Here is a 14992-nt window from a genome sequence, read left to right on the forward strand (position 1 = left end):
TTGTATTTAAAATGCAATACTGACCTGTTTTTCAAGGCAGATGTTACATATAATTTTATATTATCCTTTGATGTTAGTACACAGTGGTAAAGAATTTTTGAGAGTACATAGACTTGGCATACTGAGAAGAAAGATTTAGAATATGATTGTTTTGAGTTGGAAAAAAAATTCAAATAAGGAGATTTTCCTATATTTGCAATTGGAAATTGGCTGGAATTCTTCATGAAGCTCTTGGATTGCACACCTAACCTGCTTGTACCTGTAAGAAAATCAGATTATTCTTGTAATACATTAACCATCCTTTCCAAAGGGTTGTGAAACATAATTGTCTCCAACATGTCCATATAATTCTTTTCTCCTGGAATTTTTAAAACATTTTTACATGTGCCATAAATTGTAAATTATTTTATTGAAAGCTGTACAAAGGAAGGACTTTTGTAGTTTGTACTATGATTTCAAAGTTTTTGTTCCTTGTAATCCAAAGCAGCCCTTTTCAACTTTTGTACCATTAATGAAGAGAATTCCAAAAGAAAATATACCACCTTTTGAAACATCCACTACATGTTATTTTTTTTGGAAATTAGTCAGTTTCAAACATTAATATTTTTGTACTGTAATAGTGTATTTTTAAATTACAACATTAAATATTAATATTAAAGAAAATTTTGAAAAGAAAATTTGTGTTTCTCAGCTCCTCAATTTTAATTAATATGATGTATATTTTTCAGTTATTTTCCTAGATTTTCCTTTCAGGCAAAATTTCTACTCTCCTTTACACAATGTCTGGACACATTTTAAATGAGAGAAATATAAGTAAATCTTGGAAAAGTTGATATAAGGCTTACTGCACAGGACACCTCTATTTAATAGAATAATAAGGAAGTTATGGAAGGTCAGGAAATACTGAGAACAGAACGTGAAGATAATGGCTGAAAAATTTGCAGAGGGATGAAGATTTTAAACTTGTAAGTCCTAGACACAAAAAGGTGTTGGTGATATAACTAGTGCAGAGGTGAATGAATTGAAAAATATGGTTAATAATTTAAAGAAAACATGTTATCAATAAAAACGTATTTGTGTGAACTGAAGAGAGAAACTAGAGGAAGAGAAAATGAAGATGGCAGAAGAAGTTACAGTGGGTAGACCAGAGCAGCAGTTGGTGACTGACATTATGCTGAGATAATATATATATATATCCACAAATAATTTCCATATGTTTTAATGTCTTTTATTTTTCTCCCAAATGCCTACCAGAACATCCTTCCTTTTGTGTTTCTCTTTCATATAACAGTTTTTTCTCTGATATTTATTGCTCTGCTTGCTAATTCTCCTTCCCTGATTAAAGTTCATGAGCTTTCCTATCTGATCAGCATGGAAGAGATACGTTCACATTTACATGGAGTTAGCTGTGTGAGCCATTTCGCTCTGAGGCTGTGACAAACATCCCATGAAGAATCACATCTGTCTCCTTTTCATGGATCTGACCTGACACACAACAGCACAGAGCTCATCATTGCTTGGCATGAGCAGTGGTCTCTTGTTTCAGCATCAAGATTGTTCCCTGATTTTATCCTGCTTGCTTCCAAATATTAAATTGTCTCAGAAGATGCTGCTTAAATTATGCTTATCACTTTTCGTTTAATAGAAGGAGAGATAGTCCAAGCTGAATGTGGCTGAAGAGCTATGCAGTCAAGGTTTCACTTTCATGTGTCAGTGTCCCTTGGCACTCACCTAAAGCACCCCTCACAGCTTTTAACCTACTCATCCATAAAGTTATTGCTCCAGAGACTCATAGTCCAGTGAGTGAAGAGTTGGAAAATCCATCCCTGAAAATACAGTGGGAGGTGCCCAGCCACTAATGAAAACAATGGTGGGAGGAGGACTGTTCTTAGGGATTAATATCTGTAGGGAGATAATCACAGGCTCCACGCACTGCTGAAGCCAACTGCAAAGGTTTCAGAGCTTTCAGTGGGGGAGTGGATGGTGTTCTATGGGCAGGAATAGTATGACAATGGCACAAACCAGCCAAAACAAGTCGTCAAATGGCGTAGGTGAGCTCTTTGTATGGGCAGAGTTTTATGGGCTGCTTGAGTCAGCTGTTTTGGACAATTATTTTTTAAGGCAGCAACAGGCACTGAATCACACTCGTACATCTGAGTTCATTGCAGAACAAGTTGCTTTAGGCGCCCTCTGTGCATTGTCAGCCTATTTTGCACCCTACTCAAAGGACAGATGGAGCAGTATTTGCCAAGATTGCAGCTAATGTGCTAAATACACTAAGGAGTCATAGTTTACTAGCAAGGAAATTTGGGACCATAAAATGCAACAGAAGAGCTGGTGTTCAGCAAGACAGCAACTTTAGCAGCTCAATATTAATATTATGAACAGTATCAACAATAAACACTTTTTTTTTTTTACTTTGGATAATTTACTAGCCAAGACCTTGAACTAAAATAATCACTGATACTTTAAAAAAATCTTTGTTAAAATTGCCATGCATGTCTGATATGTAAGAAAATATACATAAAATGTATTTGGTTGATATGAAAGACATAACCAACTGGCACTCAGTGCAGTTGGATTGAGGCTACAGAAGTAAGATTTGGCTAATTTAACATTCAACCTTCAAAATTCAGGACAGATTTTCCCAAACTGCAACTTGCAGCTGCAGAACATCCTCACAGTTGCCAGAAAACACCACTGCTTTCATGTTCCTGTATTCTTTATAAACATAATTTTCAAATTATGGATCTTACTAATCCACAAATACTGCTTCAGACAAAGCAGATAGTTGCAATATGAAATGCAACAGTGATTGCTCACATAGAAAGCAAAAGGATTTTTAAAACATCTGCATAATTGAAAGTCCACTAGGAAACACAGTAAGCAGAATGGCATGCTGTAGCAAATCCCCCCCACGCCTGCAGAGCCAGGTCTCAAGATGAGGAAGACTCATGCGGGGGGGAACAGCTGTTTGGAAAAGCCCTCTTGTCTCTGCAGCCAGGAAGGAAGTGCTCCTTCGGGAATCCTGTCCAGGCGTAGAAGCAGAGAAAAGCAAAAGCGGGGAGGCAGCTGCTCATTACATTCAGCAGCTGAGGTGAGAAACCCATGACATGAGCTAAAAATGAGGGTTCTCCTGAGAGAGGAGAGTCAAGAGTCCAGCCAAGACACTCTTGCCTCTTTGCCAGAATATTTATATCCATGGTGCAAAGAAGGAGATGGTGTAACACAGAAGACTCAGACAAATCTTACTGAAAATAGATCGCTCATTACATTTTACAGGTGTTAATTGTGACAGGAGAGCACTTTTAAACAAGGCTGTAAGTACAGACGATGCCCAGGGGGGCCTGTGCGAGACGGGAGCATCTCAGTAGTACATTCCCCTTTGCTGCTCAGTAAATACACACCTGTTTATACTACTTTGACATCAATAGTCCTTGAAGGAGTATAGCTATAAGCCTGCTAAGGCCATTTTAGTGCTTTTGTTGGGATGATACTACTAGTATAAGATAGTTAAAAGCTTCTTTTTTTCAGAAAATTCTTTCCTGTAACATAGTATCTCTTACCACGCAGTGCATAAACCTGGATTGTCAGGAGTCCGAATAGAAATTTCCTCAATCCCTACAAGGTCTCCAGATGGGTTTTATGAATTGTGTGATTTGGGTACCTGTCTGCCTTTCAAAATTCTTACAATTCAACTGGAGGTCTGCTGGATATACATCTGTGGAAATACACTTGTGGGAACCCAGCTGGGAAAGGAAATGGACTTGAGGGAGGCTGCAGCTCAGAGCAGGGTAAGGGCACTGGTAAGCACGCAGTGTCCTGGGGCTGGCAGAATAGGTAACCCAAGTGTGTCTGCATGTGGAGCAATCCCAGCTCTGCCTGCAATGTAGGCATGCCTTTGTAGTGACTGCTCCCTACTCTTAACGCTAAAAAGCTAAAGTGGCGTCTACAAGTCTGCCTGTGGGAAGGAGAGAGAGAGAGGAACTCATTAAATGTTATTATCTTGTGAATAGACTTGGTCAGACAAAACAATAGGATAGCTGAAGCTTAGGGGAAAGCTCCTCTGTGACGCATTGGGGTCTACATCATTAGCATTTCTTCAGTGACAAAGCCAGAGAAAAAAGGTCTGTTACAGCCCTTTGAAAACAGAGAAGCCAAAGAGGTGAATGCAAGGGTACACATGGGGATGTGAAAGATGGACATAAGGTAGGAAAGAGAAAAGCTGCTCTTCCAGCAGTGAAATGCTTCAATCAAATTATTTGTGACTGAAGAGGCAGAGAAGGAATCAGGTATTTAGACATTATAATGAAGAAAGTAAAAAAGCAGTATGGAAGAGGAAGGATATCTTCCAACTGCTCAAAAAAATGTAAGAAACTCAAGACAAGAAAATACGAGTAATTTCACTTGGACCAATGTATTTCCCATGCTAATTAAAATAGAGGAATTCTTGGGATTTCCCTAAGTGCGGATATCTTCAAATATTCCATGGATTTGCAAAGTGAATGTAAAACATGGCATTACAAAAAGACTGGTGCTGTGGAATATGATCCAGTGGACAGTCAGGATGTGGGGACTTGTGGGTGGTACTTGGCTGAAGGTAACCTATGATTTAATTTGCATGATGAGTAAGAGAGAGGGATAAGGAGCTGTCTGATAAGGAGCTCAAAGATAACATTCACTGCTTAGATCATGGAGTGCTGAAGATCATCACACTGATACTACTGGAGATCTGGGATACAAAATATGATATTTAGTCAGAGTACAGTCATAGGAGCTTGATGAAAGAACCATAAAATTTGAATAATAGTACTATTCAAACTTAAACAGTGTTCACAACAAATTTAAAAATAACACAAAAATTACAAAGCACAGGAAACAGATATGTGCCTTACCTACTATTAGCATTTGATTTGTATTTGTTGGTTTTGACACACTAACAATCTCTGAAGGGGGAAATACAAAAGACTAAAATGCACTGCCTAATTTCACAAGAGAGAGCATATTAAGAAGACAAAGTCCACTGACTGTATATTAGTTTATCACACTCAGGATGTCTTTCATTTATATCTCTGCCTCTGACAGCTGAGAGACTGAGGCTACCTGGAGACAAAATGTTTACTGCTGTCATCCTCCTCCTCAGATTTTCTGCCTTTCAAGGTATCTATCCACAAGAGCTGCTGAAGGACATTGTGCCAGCACAGACTAAAATAAAGACTTTGTAATGAAACAACATAAGACTGTTTGGGAAAATAAGATGTCTGCCTAGCATACCAAAGAAGAAGGAGGGAGGAAAAAGAAAAAGCATGTTGGCAAGACAGACAACTGAGGGACTTGGCCATGCAAGTTTGAGGGGAAAGGTCTCATCATGCTGCCAGCCACCACATTCTGCACAGCCTTTGAAGAACAGGACTGTGCCTTCAGTTCAGCTGAAGTGGACTGAGGGACCCTTCTCACTGCCTTGCTAGGGAGGGTACTGTGTGCAAAGCCCTGCAGCAGAACAAGGAAGCTAGGCACATCTCAAGTATCTGGGCTGGTTTTCAGCAAGACTGCAGTGTCCTGATTCAATAGGTGGCTTCACTCCATGACGAAGTGAAAGAACTTTAGCTCTTCCGCTTTGACAATAGAGCGAGGCCTCCTAAAATAGCAATAGTTTCAGGCACTTAATACAAACATGCCATTTGTCAAAATCTTATTTGCTTCACAGAGATGATTGATGAGTGTGCTATTTTGTGCTAAATATGACAACTTTCTGGAACATTCCTTGTTGATGACCGTGAACTTTGCTCCTTGCAAGGCCAGCTGAGGCTGCAGTAGTGTAATGAGCACGTCCTTAGTGGTGACATTGGCATTATTACTTCTGGATAACCCCCTACTTCTACATAAATATTTGCCTTTTAAAAATGGGAGGAAAGGCCTTGAATGTGCTTAGAACACTTTGTAAAATCAGTTGTCTGAAAGCCAACTGTTATATCAATTAATTTTTATTTACATACAGGAAATCTTTAGCTGTGTCTGAGACAACTGGCTATACATTTTGAAGGATAGGAAAGGTCATTTGAATTATTGTGGCTGCATCAAAGATCCTTTATTAGTATCTTGAAATGTTCATACAGTATTTGAAAGAAAAGCTTTTCCCTGGCTGCTTTATATTGTCTGGAGACAGCTGACATCTGCAGCATGTGTAAACCCAGAAGAATTTCTGTTAAATACATTTGTAGAACTAAGAAAAGTGTTTTGGGTGAAGAAAATATTTCCAACCCCTTTTGCCACCTCTTTTTTTGCCCCCACTCTAGGAGACTCTGCAGCATGGCACATTGCAAAAGCAAAGTAGCAACAAAGCAACACCAGTTTTTGGTTATTCCCAGAAGAAGAAGCAGGAGAAGGCCCATGAGACAGAATGTATGCAGTCACTCAGTGCATAATGCTGCCTCTGGTTCTTGCTTGCTTCATATACTGTCATGTAATTAATTTATTATCTGTCATTTCCTCACAAGACTTCAAAGGTTTAAAATCTTTGAGTGGGCTGAAGCATTACATGTCCTGCTGGTACCAAACTCACAAAGACTTGCATCCATTTTTTGATATAACTGCAAGGATCCAAGCTCTTAGGTCTTTCTCATGGGTTGCAATATAATTGGAATGATGCAGAAGTTCAATGTCAAAGGAGAATGAATGAAATGGGTGATGTCTGTAATATCACTGCTGGTAATCTCAATTTTCTTAGTATGAAGATCATTAAAATTAAAAAAATTAAAAATTTACAGAATAGATGGAGATATCAGACATTTCACAAAATCATCTTCTCTAGCTGACAGTAATGGCATGTACTATTGTAATATACATTATTGTGTAATTCAGAATAGATTAAATTATCAGTTTCTGTTATACCAAGATTGTTATGTCTAGTTGATCTAATAATATCTGTTCATAGTACTGAAAAATTACTCACATGATTTTGAATTTTGATTAAGGAAAACTCTCGTTATTTTAATGAACAGATGAAACCAAAATAGACTCACAGGAAGCAATATTCCAGTAAATCCAGTTTTTATTTATGGTTGAAAAATCTCTTCAAACATTGAATGAGTGCAAATTTTTTTATCTGCTATCTTGAAGTGTATAATTTTCTCATTGTTTCTAATGAAGCATATGGTTAAATCTGACTCTTTAAAAGGTACTTTAAAAGGTCAGTTTTCTGACCTTTTAATATTTGAAAATATTTGAAAATATTTTGAAAGAAGTCAATTTTCTGGGAAGATGTTCCATATAACCAAGGAATTAGGAAAAAAACGCAACTCCTCTCAGAACCACTTCTAAATCCAAATGGATCCCAGAGACAAAATCTGCTTTTACCACAAGTAAAAAAAAATATTCAATGATAAATTTTCAGCCTGGACAAAGTAACATTCCAAACATGGAACTGGACAGAAATATGAGAGAAACAGAACCATTCCAACAACTGAGTGATTGGCCAGGTACCACCTGCCTGGGCTATATCCCTCCACAATTAAGTTACACCTGAGGGCTTAAAAACCCACCATGCCAACAGGAAAGGTTCAGCAGCAGCCACTCTGGCCATGTTCTCACATTTCTTTATAGCCTCTCTGGATTGTATTTTTTCTTCCTAGAATGGAAATGATGGAATAGCATGTGTTGCAGTGATTTAGTTTGCGTAGAGCCTGGAATTACTCCCATGCACCACAACTAAAGGGATCAGAAAACCTTTCTGCCCATTGTTGGCTAACAGAAGTTGTTAGTGATTTGCTCAAAGTAAGTTTTGTGCTCTTATTTGGCTGTGTCTAGACAGCCAAATACTTTGCTGCTATCCAAGGAATGTGCAGCTAATGTCAGTGATGTATTCACAGGAAAGCCTTGGTTCTGGAGCATAGGCTCAACACAATCACTGCAAAGTGTAGAAACCAAGAGGCAGGGTATTCTTCCTTGACCAGGCTATTTATTATGGGGCTTACTTAATTTCCTCCAAGAGAAAAAAGAAATTGTTGCAAAAAATTCTTTAAAATTTCACTAATTTAAAATACAGCTAATATTCAGTTTGATAGTCATATGGGAGAGATTTAGTTAAGAGGCATTTTAGTCACATAAACACACATAAAATTCTTGTATGGTCCAAGAATTACAAGCAGAAGAAGCAGAACTATCTCGTGTTCTTCACTAGCAAGTGGAACTGCCTTTGGATAAAGATTTATGACCTAAGAAACTGTATTAATAGTTGACAGGTGTTTAGAAAAACAAAATTACGATCCAAGAGGTCAATATGAAGAAAAACCCAAACCAAACAGCACTTACATATTTTGGAAAGGACAATAACACCCCAGCAAATATTTCATTTCTATTAGCTCCCAGTGGAGTTATGCCTGCTTACAGAAATGACCCATCATACAGTGATGGGTTGTCCTTTGATTGCTTCTGAGGGAGAATAGTTGGCTACTAGCATTGTAAACTACAACCAATTCTATGAAAGACCAGGCAACTCTCTCACAGAGAACTGAACAGATGCAATAATTTGTGCCAGATAATGAACACTGCCCCTATTTATCAGCTGTGCAAGCAAAAGCACAGAAGAAGTGACTGAATTGTCCACAGCCATGCAAGGAGAGTTAAACAAGGCAAACTTTCTAGGTGAAGGGTGGAGGCAGAAGACCAGAACATGAGGTACTTGATGTTAGATATAATCCTAACATTGCAGTAGCTTTGTTTTGAACTCAACAATGTATTTGGCATCTTGTCTCTCCTATACATCAAGTGCAGGAAGACAATATGAACAGTTTCTAACTCTACCTCATAAACTTCCCTGAACAGGCACTGGAGTTACAATAACATCTTTGTTGGCAAACATTTCCAGGCACTGTAAATCTGTCTGACTCTACAGGAGAGATGGCTGATGTGCAGATCTCTAAGTCACTGTTGTTAAAAAACAGAGCCCCTGTTCATCCATCTTGGGCCTTATTTTATAGCATACCATATAAATGAGAACTTAAAATAGTTCTTTATCCTTCCAAAGTGCACAGTCACTGGAAAGGATAACACAACAAGTTTAGCCTTGGGAACCTGAATCAGCTGAGAAAAGAGCAGCTGAAGGACACATCTGTGTTTGCCTTTTCCTATCCAGAGGCAGCCCCTGCAGTCCATACCTAGGCCAGTGTGCTTTTACTCACTTAAGAAACTGAATCTTTTCACCCAAATGTTCACCAGACGAAGGCAAGGAGTTGCAATCTTTATCACTTAGCATCAGGGAAGAGGTGCAGTATTGTACAAGAATGCTCCCAAGGAATGTAATAACATGAGCTGGAATGACCTGGCTTCTTACCACATGAGGCTGTGGAGAGAAAAATAGCTATTCTTCCATTCTCATAAGCATGCAGGAGGACAAGCATCTATCCTTTGTTTTCCATGCTGTAATGTGCATTTATTAGTAATAACACAGATTTTTTTCCTCATGGTTTTGACAGCATCTTTGACATGGGCTAGATGAAGAGGATTTCCATTTTTTGAAGAGGTTTAAGATTTTGAAAGATTTTAAGAAATACAAGCAAACACAGTTTGTTTTGACTGGTGATCTCAAAATGGTAAGAAAAATATTGGAGAATCAGGGCTATCGTTTACTATAAAAGATTTCAGCTCCTCACTCTGCAGTACTATTCTGAACTTTAAAAGCTTTACAGGTAAGACATGCTTGGAAAAAAAGTTTCACCTTTTTTTTCTTTCCCCCAGCAGCTTCACTGCAGAGCCATATTTAGAAATGCTTGATCTGAAGGTGTTTGGATTTGGCAGGGAATGGCTATGATGCACTTTCCCCAGGGCCTGGGAAAGAGAAGCAGGCTGCAAAGACAGCTTTCACAAGTTGCTTTGAAAGGCAGTGTATAATTATAGAGGCTGGCAATGAAAGACAGAGCAGCCTCCAGGGATACCCCTTTCCTATTCTGCCACTTGCAGGGATTCTTGCCTTTGCAGTCAAGTTCTGTCGTGTCCGGAGTAAGAAGCTCGGTCAGCAGGGAATGAGACAGCTTGCATCATCTTTCTCCTTCAGCTAAACTATTAAAAGGAGGCAGGTCTAAAGCTTTTTTTTTTTTCCTCTTGACAGACCTGTGACTCATGAATACTGCAGAAAGGAGAAACCAATAAAAAACTATTTCTACTCTTTAGTTTTTGAGCTTCCCTGTTAGGGATCACATAAGGTAGAGTGTTCACCGCCTTTGTTAATAGTGCTATTATGATTTATTATTATTACTATTATTACTAATACTACTACCATGACCTTGTATTTAGACACTTTACATCCACTCTAAGAACAGGTTAAAGTATGCAGCAGATCTGTGCAATGATGCCTGAAAGCTTTGTACTTTTCAAAGCTCAGCACTAGGGCCACCTGCAGAGCTTTCTGAGAAATGTACACCACCTCCAAAGATTGTTTTCAAAACCAATATTGGCTTCCCACAGCCAGGACCTGTTCTGCTGAGTGCCAGAAACTCCTTTTACCAGCCTCTGGTCTCCCTTTGTGCTGTGCATTATTTCTGCTGTAGTTCTGGTGGCAGAGATGGGAGGGAAGTGCTATGGGGCTTTTGCAAACTGCATTTTTTTCTGTCAGCAGCACCTTCTCCCCCAAGTTTACGTCAAACCCAGTGCCAAGTCTGTGGCTTAAGCCTATCTCTGCACTGGACTCCCAAAGAAACTAAAAAAAAAAAAATTATTGCCCCCACATCTCTCTGCCTTATGCTAATTATTTTGGAGACAGATATTATGTGTTAGATTCTCTTTAAAGCAATTAAATAAAACCCCTCACATACTAGGGGATGGAAGAGACATGAAGAATGGAGAAAAAAATAGGCTAGGAAATTGTAAAGTAAAAGAGAACACACTGCAGTTTTAAAAGACTTTCTCATTCGTTATTTTTATTGTCATTTTCAAATTAAACCTGAAACAGTTCAGCTGAAATGTATGTCAATATGTAGCCAGGAATTTTGTATATTAGTTATTAGTTATTAGTTCTGATGTACCTAAAGACCATTTCCATTAGTGATATAATAGACAGCAATAGCTGAAAATACAAAATGCTCCCAAATTTACTTCTGGTTCTTTTTCTGGAATTCAGGATGTTGCAGAAGACCCTCCAGAATTTAGCTGTGCTACACATGCAACTAAATGCAGCAGAATGGAAGTGGAGTTTCTGTCACATTGATTCATTTCAGCACCTGTTTACTTTCCAAATTGGAACAAAAGGTCAAAACACACTGTGCTTGACAGAAATTATAAAACATTTTGATTCAGAAATACTAAACTAATTCATTTTGCCATTTTTAACTAAGAAGAAGCATTTTGATGTTATATTAACTAGATGAATTCACTGAATTCAAATTATTTTCTTTCAGTTCTCAGGAACTTTTTTTTTTATCCTTTAAAATTAAACTATTTCCCTGAAAATACAGACATCTGGGAATTTTATTTCCTGTTCTGAAAACAATTTCTGAGCAGCTCAACAAAAACCTCGTACCATAGTATAGTATTCTGTCAAGTTCTTCTTTCATTGTTCTGTACCATGTATATCCTTCATGTGTCTGTGAGGGAGTCTTACTAATATTTCTGTTTTTTAGAGAAATTTTCTCCATTGTCAATATTAGAAGTTAACCACTACTCTTAGTGAATGTGTTAGGATTCTGCACAGCGCAATGTCCTGCAGTCATGAACAGTCATGAGCAATTGGGATAGGACTTTCTGATGTCACTATTGCCTTCTATTGCAGAAGGAATAGGAGAAATGGCAGTTGCTCATCAGACTCTCCTTCTGGTAAGGAAAGTGGAACAAAAACTGCAATGCACCAGATTTTCCTGCAGCTAGTAGGTATAAAAGTACAGATTTCCCTTCTAATAATATCAAATCACATAATTTTATTAGAATTATCTAAATACTGAAAAAGGAGACTTGATTGGTAAAAGAAAGATTTAAAGAAAAAATTTGAATATTATTTAGTTTCTTGGGGTCTTTTCATTGACTGTTGCATCAGCTTTCTTTAGACCAGTGCCAAATGAGTAAAACAAAGCAGTCTTCTGTAAAAGATTCCTGAGATCAGATGTAGATACTTTACATCACCTTTATCTCTTCTGCAATACTCCAAGAAATTCTTTCAATAAGCGTGTGAGATTTTAGATACTTTCGGAAACCTGGGTTTTACTTTACTAGAACACATAGCTGCAATCAGAAAGATAAGCTGCACAATCTTGGGTTACATGTTATACTACAGGAGTACAGCTTTAACTTAAAAGTCTTTCTCTAGCAGCACAACCAACAGGGGAGTATCTCTACATTTTTGGAGCAGAGATGGAGATGCTGCAAAGAAGACTCATACCATGCACATGAGAAAATCCCTCATGATCTTCTTTTTCTTCAGCCCCTCCTACACCACCCTTCATTAACTGACTTGGATGAATAGTTCAATAACCAACTATAATCAGCGTACTAGTTATATGACAATCATTGTACAGATATAATAAGTGGTTTTTAATTCTTTAAGTATTCTAGGACTTGTAGACAAAATGTATAAAGGAGGGCACAACAGTTCTATGTCCTTTTAAGACACATCCCAGTTTTCCTACCTGCAGTTTGTCACGTCTAGCAGGCATAAACCTGTATATTAGTCAACGTGTCTACTGCAAATTATCCCACTAAGGTGATGTTGAAATAGGTAGCTCAGCATAAAGCAAAGAAGTCCTGATGTTTGTCTTTTATATAGGAGAGGTGTCTCTAAACATGCAGTGAAAGAAAAAAAGACACTTATGTTGAAATAACCACTCAGAATCAAAGCTAGTTTAAAAAGATAAGAATTTTTTCTTTGCTTTGGTTCTGTACCTTTTAATGAACTCGTGCAGCTTAAATAGTGGAATAAACATACTCCATCACATGAGTGAGAGCTAATAATATGTAGTTCTCAACTACTTTAATAGACTTGAATCTGGGATACTTGAAATAATTGCTAAAGTTTCACAATTGCTTAATGTGTAAATCTGGCTAGCACTTTCAAACATGTGAAATGATAAAAACCCCAAGTCATTCTAATGTATTTTGATAAAAACCCCAAGTCATTCTAATGTATTTTAAACACCTGCAAGCTCTAATGATATATCAATATTCAACAAACTGTCTAGCAGAAAAACAGGAATTTTACTGGGGAGAATGATAGAGTTATAAGAATAGCTACATGGTTAGCTTAGATGAAAATAGAACTGATATGGGTGGAGGAATAAAATAAGGATAGGATAACTAGCAGAGACATAAAATAACAGACATCTAAATTTAGGAGCATTTGAATGCTCCAAACTTTATTTTCATTGGCTTTTGTGTAGTATTTCATAAAGTTATTTGGATGGTGCTGAGAGCCTATAGCAAGCACAGTCTTTGCACAACACTATTCTGTACACCATCATAATTTTTTCCTTTAAAGTCCTTAACAGAATAAGAATAACAATTTTTATGACTTTTATTTCACTTGGGCATGGCAGTCACAACAGTCTTGACTGCAAAAGTGGCATGTGAGTTTACAAGTAGCTATTTAATTCAAAAGGAAAATTCTCCTCATACAATTTTACCCTCTTCTGTTTAACGCCAAACTGGTCTCTCCTGCAGAACTGTCTGATGATCACTCTACAGCTTGTTCCTTAAAACCTAACTGTGGAAAATTGGTGCTGAAACTTTATGGCACTTTGACTGAACAAAGGAGGAAGAGTGCTTCTGTCCTCTTCACTGAAATACACCCTGGTTCCTAAAACATGCAGGAGGGATGTGTCTCTCAAAAGGAGTACAATGAGAGCAGGTTAGTGTAGGAGGAATGGTTTAAGATGGTTTCTGCCCTGTCATTCTTTGTCTGTGATACCACCTTGCAAGCTGGGGCTGGACTGATGTCAGCCATGTGAAGGTTGTACATCTGGTCTGAACAAATCCTGTAAGCTCCCTCTGGAGTCAATGCAGGAAAATGAGCATGTCTGGAGACTTGCTCCAGACATTTTTGTACCTGACTTGCAAATTAGAAGGACTTCTTTCTTGCAGTCCATAATGCAACCCTCAAGGGCTCTCTCAGACTAGAGACCTGTGTTTCAGATGGCTAGAGCTAGGTGAGAGGAATCTGACTTTCCATGAAGAAATATCTTAAGGGTACACCAAAAGATTTTTTAGGTTCACACTAGGAAAAAAAACCAGGGCGATTCAAAACTGTGCACCAAGTGAAGCTGACAGCTGGGAGTTTCCCCTACTATTCTTTATGGAAATTTTTTTACTCCCCCTAATTCAACCACTTGCTGAAGCATCATTGCAAAGCTTATTCAGGGAGTGATGGAAGACAAATGCACAAGTCATTGTGACTGCAGCTTTACAGAGAAGACAATTCACATTTATTTCTTAGCATTGTGTTATGCATCACTCCTTATAAAAATCTCAGTCCATCTCTAGCTTTCTATGCCTTTATACCTTATGCCATCTATACCTTTTTATAAAGGAAGGTTATTCCTTTCTAAAGAGTAGAGATAAGTGTGAGTTACCTGACATAATCCTCATAATTCTCGGTGATCAATTTCTTCAAGATCCTAGAATCTGATATGTGTTCACCAAAGAGAGAGCTGAAGTCTGGAAATGGAGATCAGTCAGCTGCAGGTTGGAAAGTGGAGGGGTTTTGTTCAAAGGACTTGAATAAATTTACCTCTCTGTATTTTCATATTATGAAAGAGAACCTACATATTTGCCTTTATGGTGACAGCCCAAGGGATGGTAAATTGCTTCCTAAAGTGAAACAAAAATGGAGAACTTTGCCTTGGAAGACTATTATGGCAGCTCTTTCCTGGGAAGATGTTCAGAACTGTTCACAGAAAGATCTCAAAACAGGTAAATGAAATGTGGGGAAAAAAAAAAGTAGGAAAAGAAGACATGAAAGGATTCAGGTAAACTCTGAATGTTTACAGTTAAAATGAGTCACCACTTTCAAGTCTTG

Source organism: Agelaius phoeniceus, chromosome 3 (genome assembly GCF_051311805.1).
Source record: "Agelaius phoeniceus isolate bAgePho1 chromosome 3, bAgePho1.hap1, whole genome shotgun sequence".
NCBI lineage: Eukaryota > Metazoa > Chordata > Aves > Passeriformes > Icteridae > Agelaius > Agelaius phoeniceus.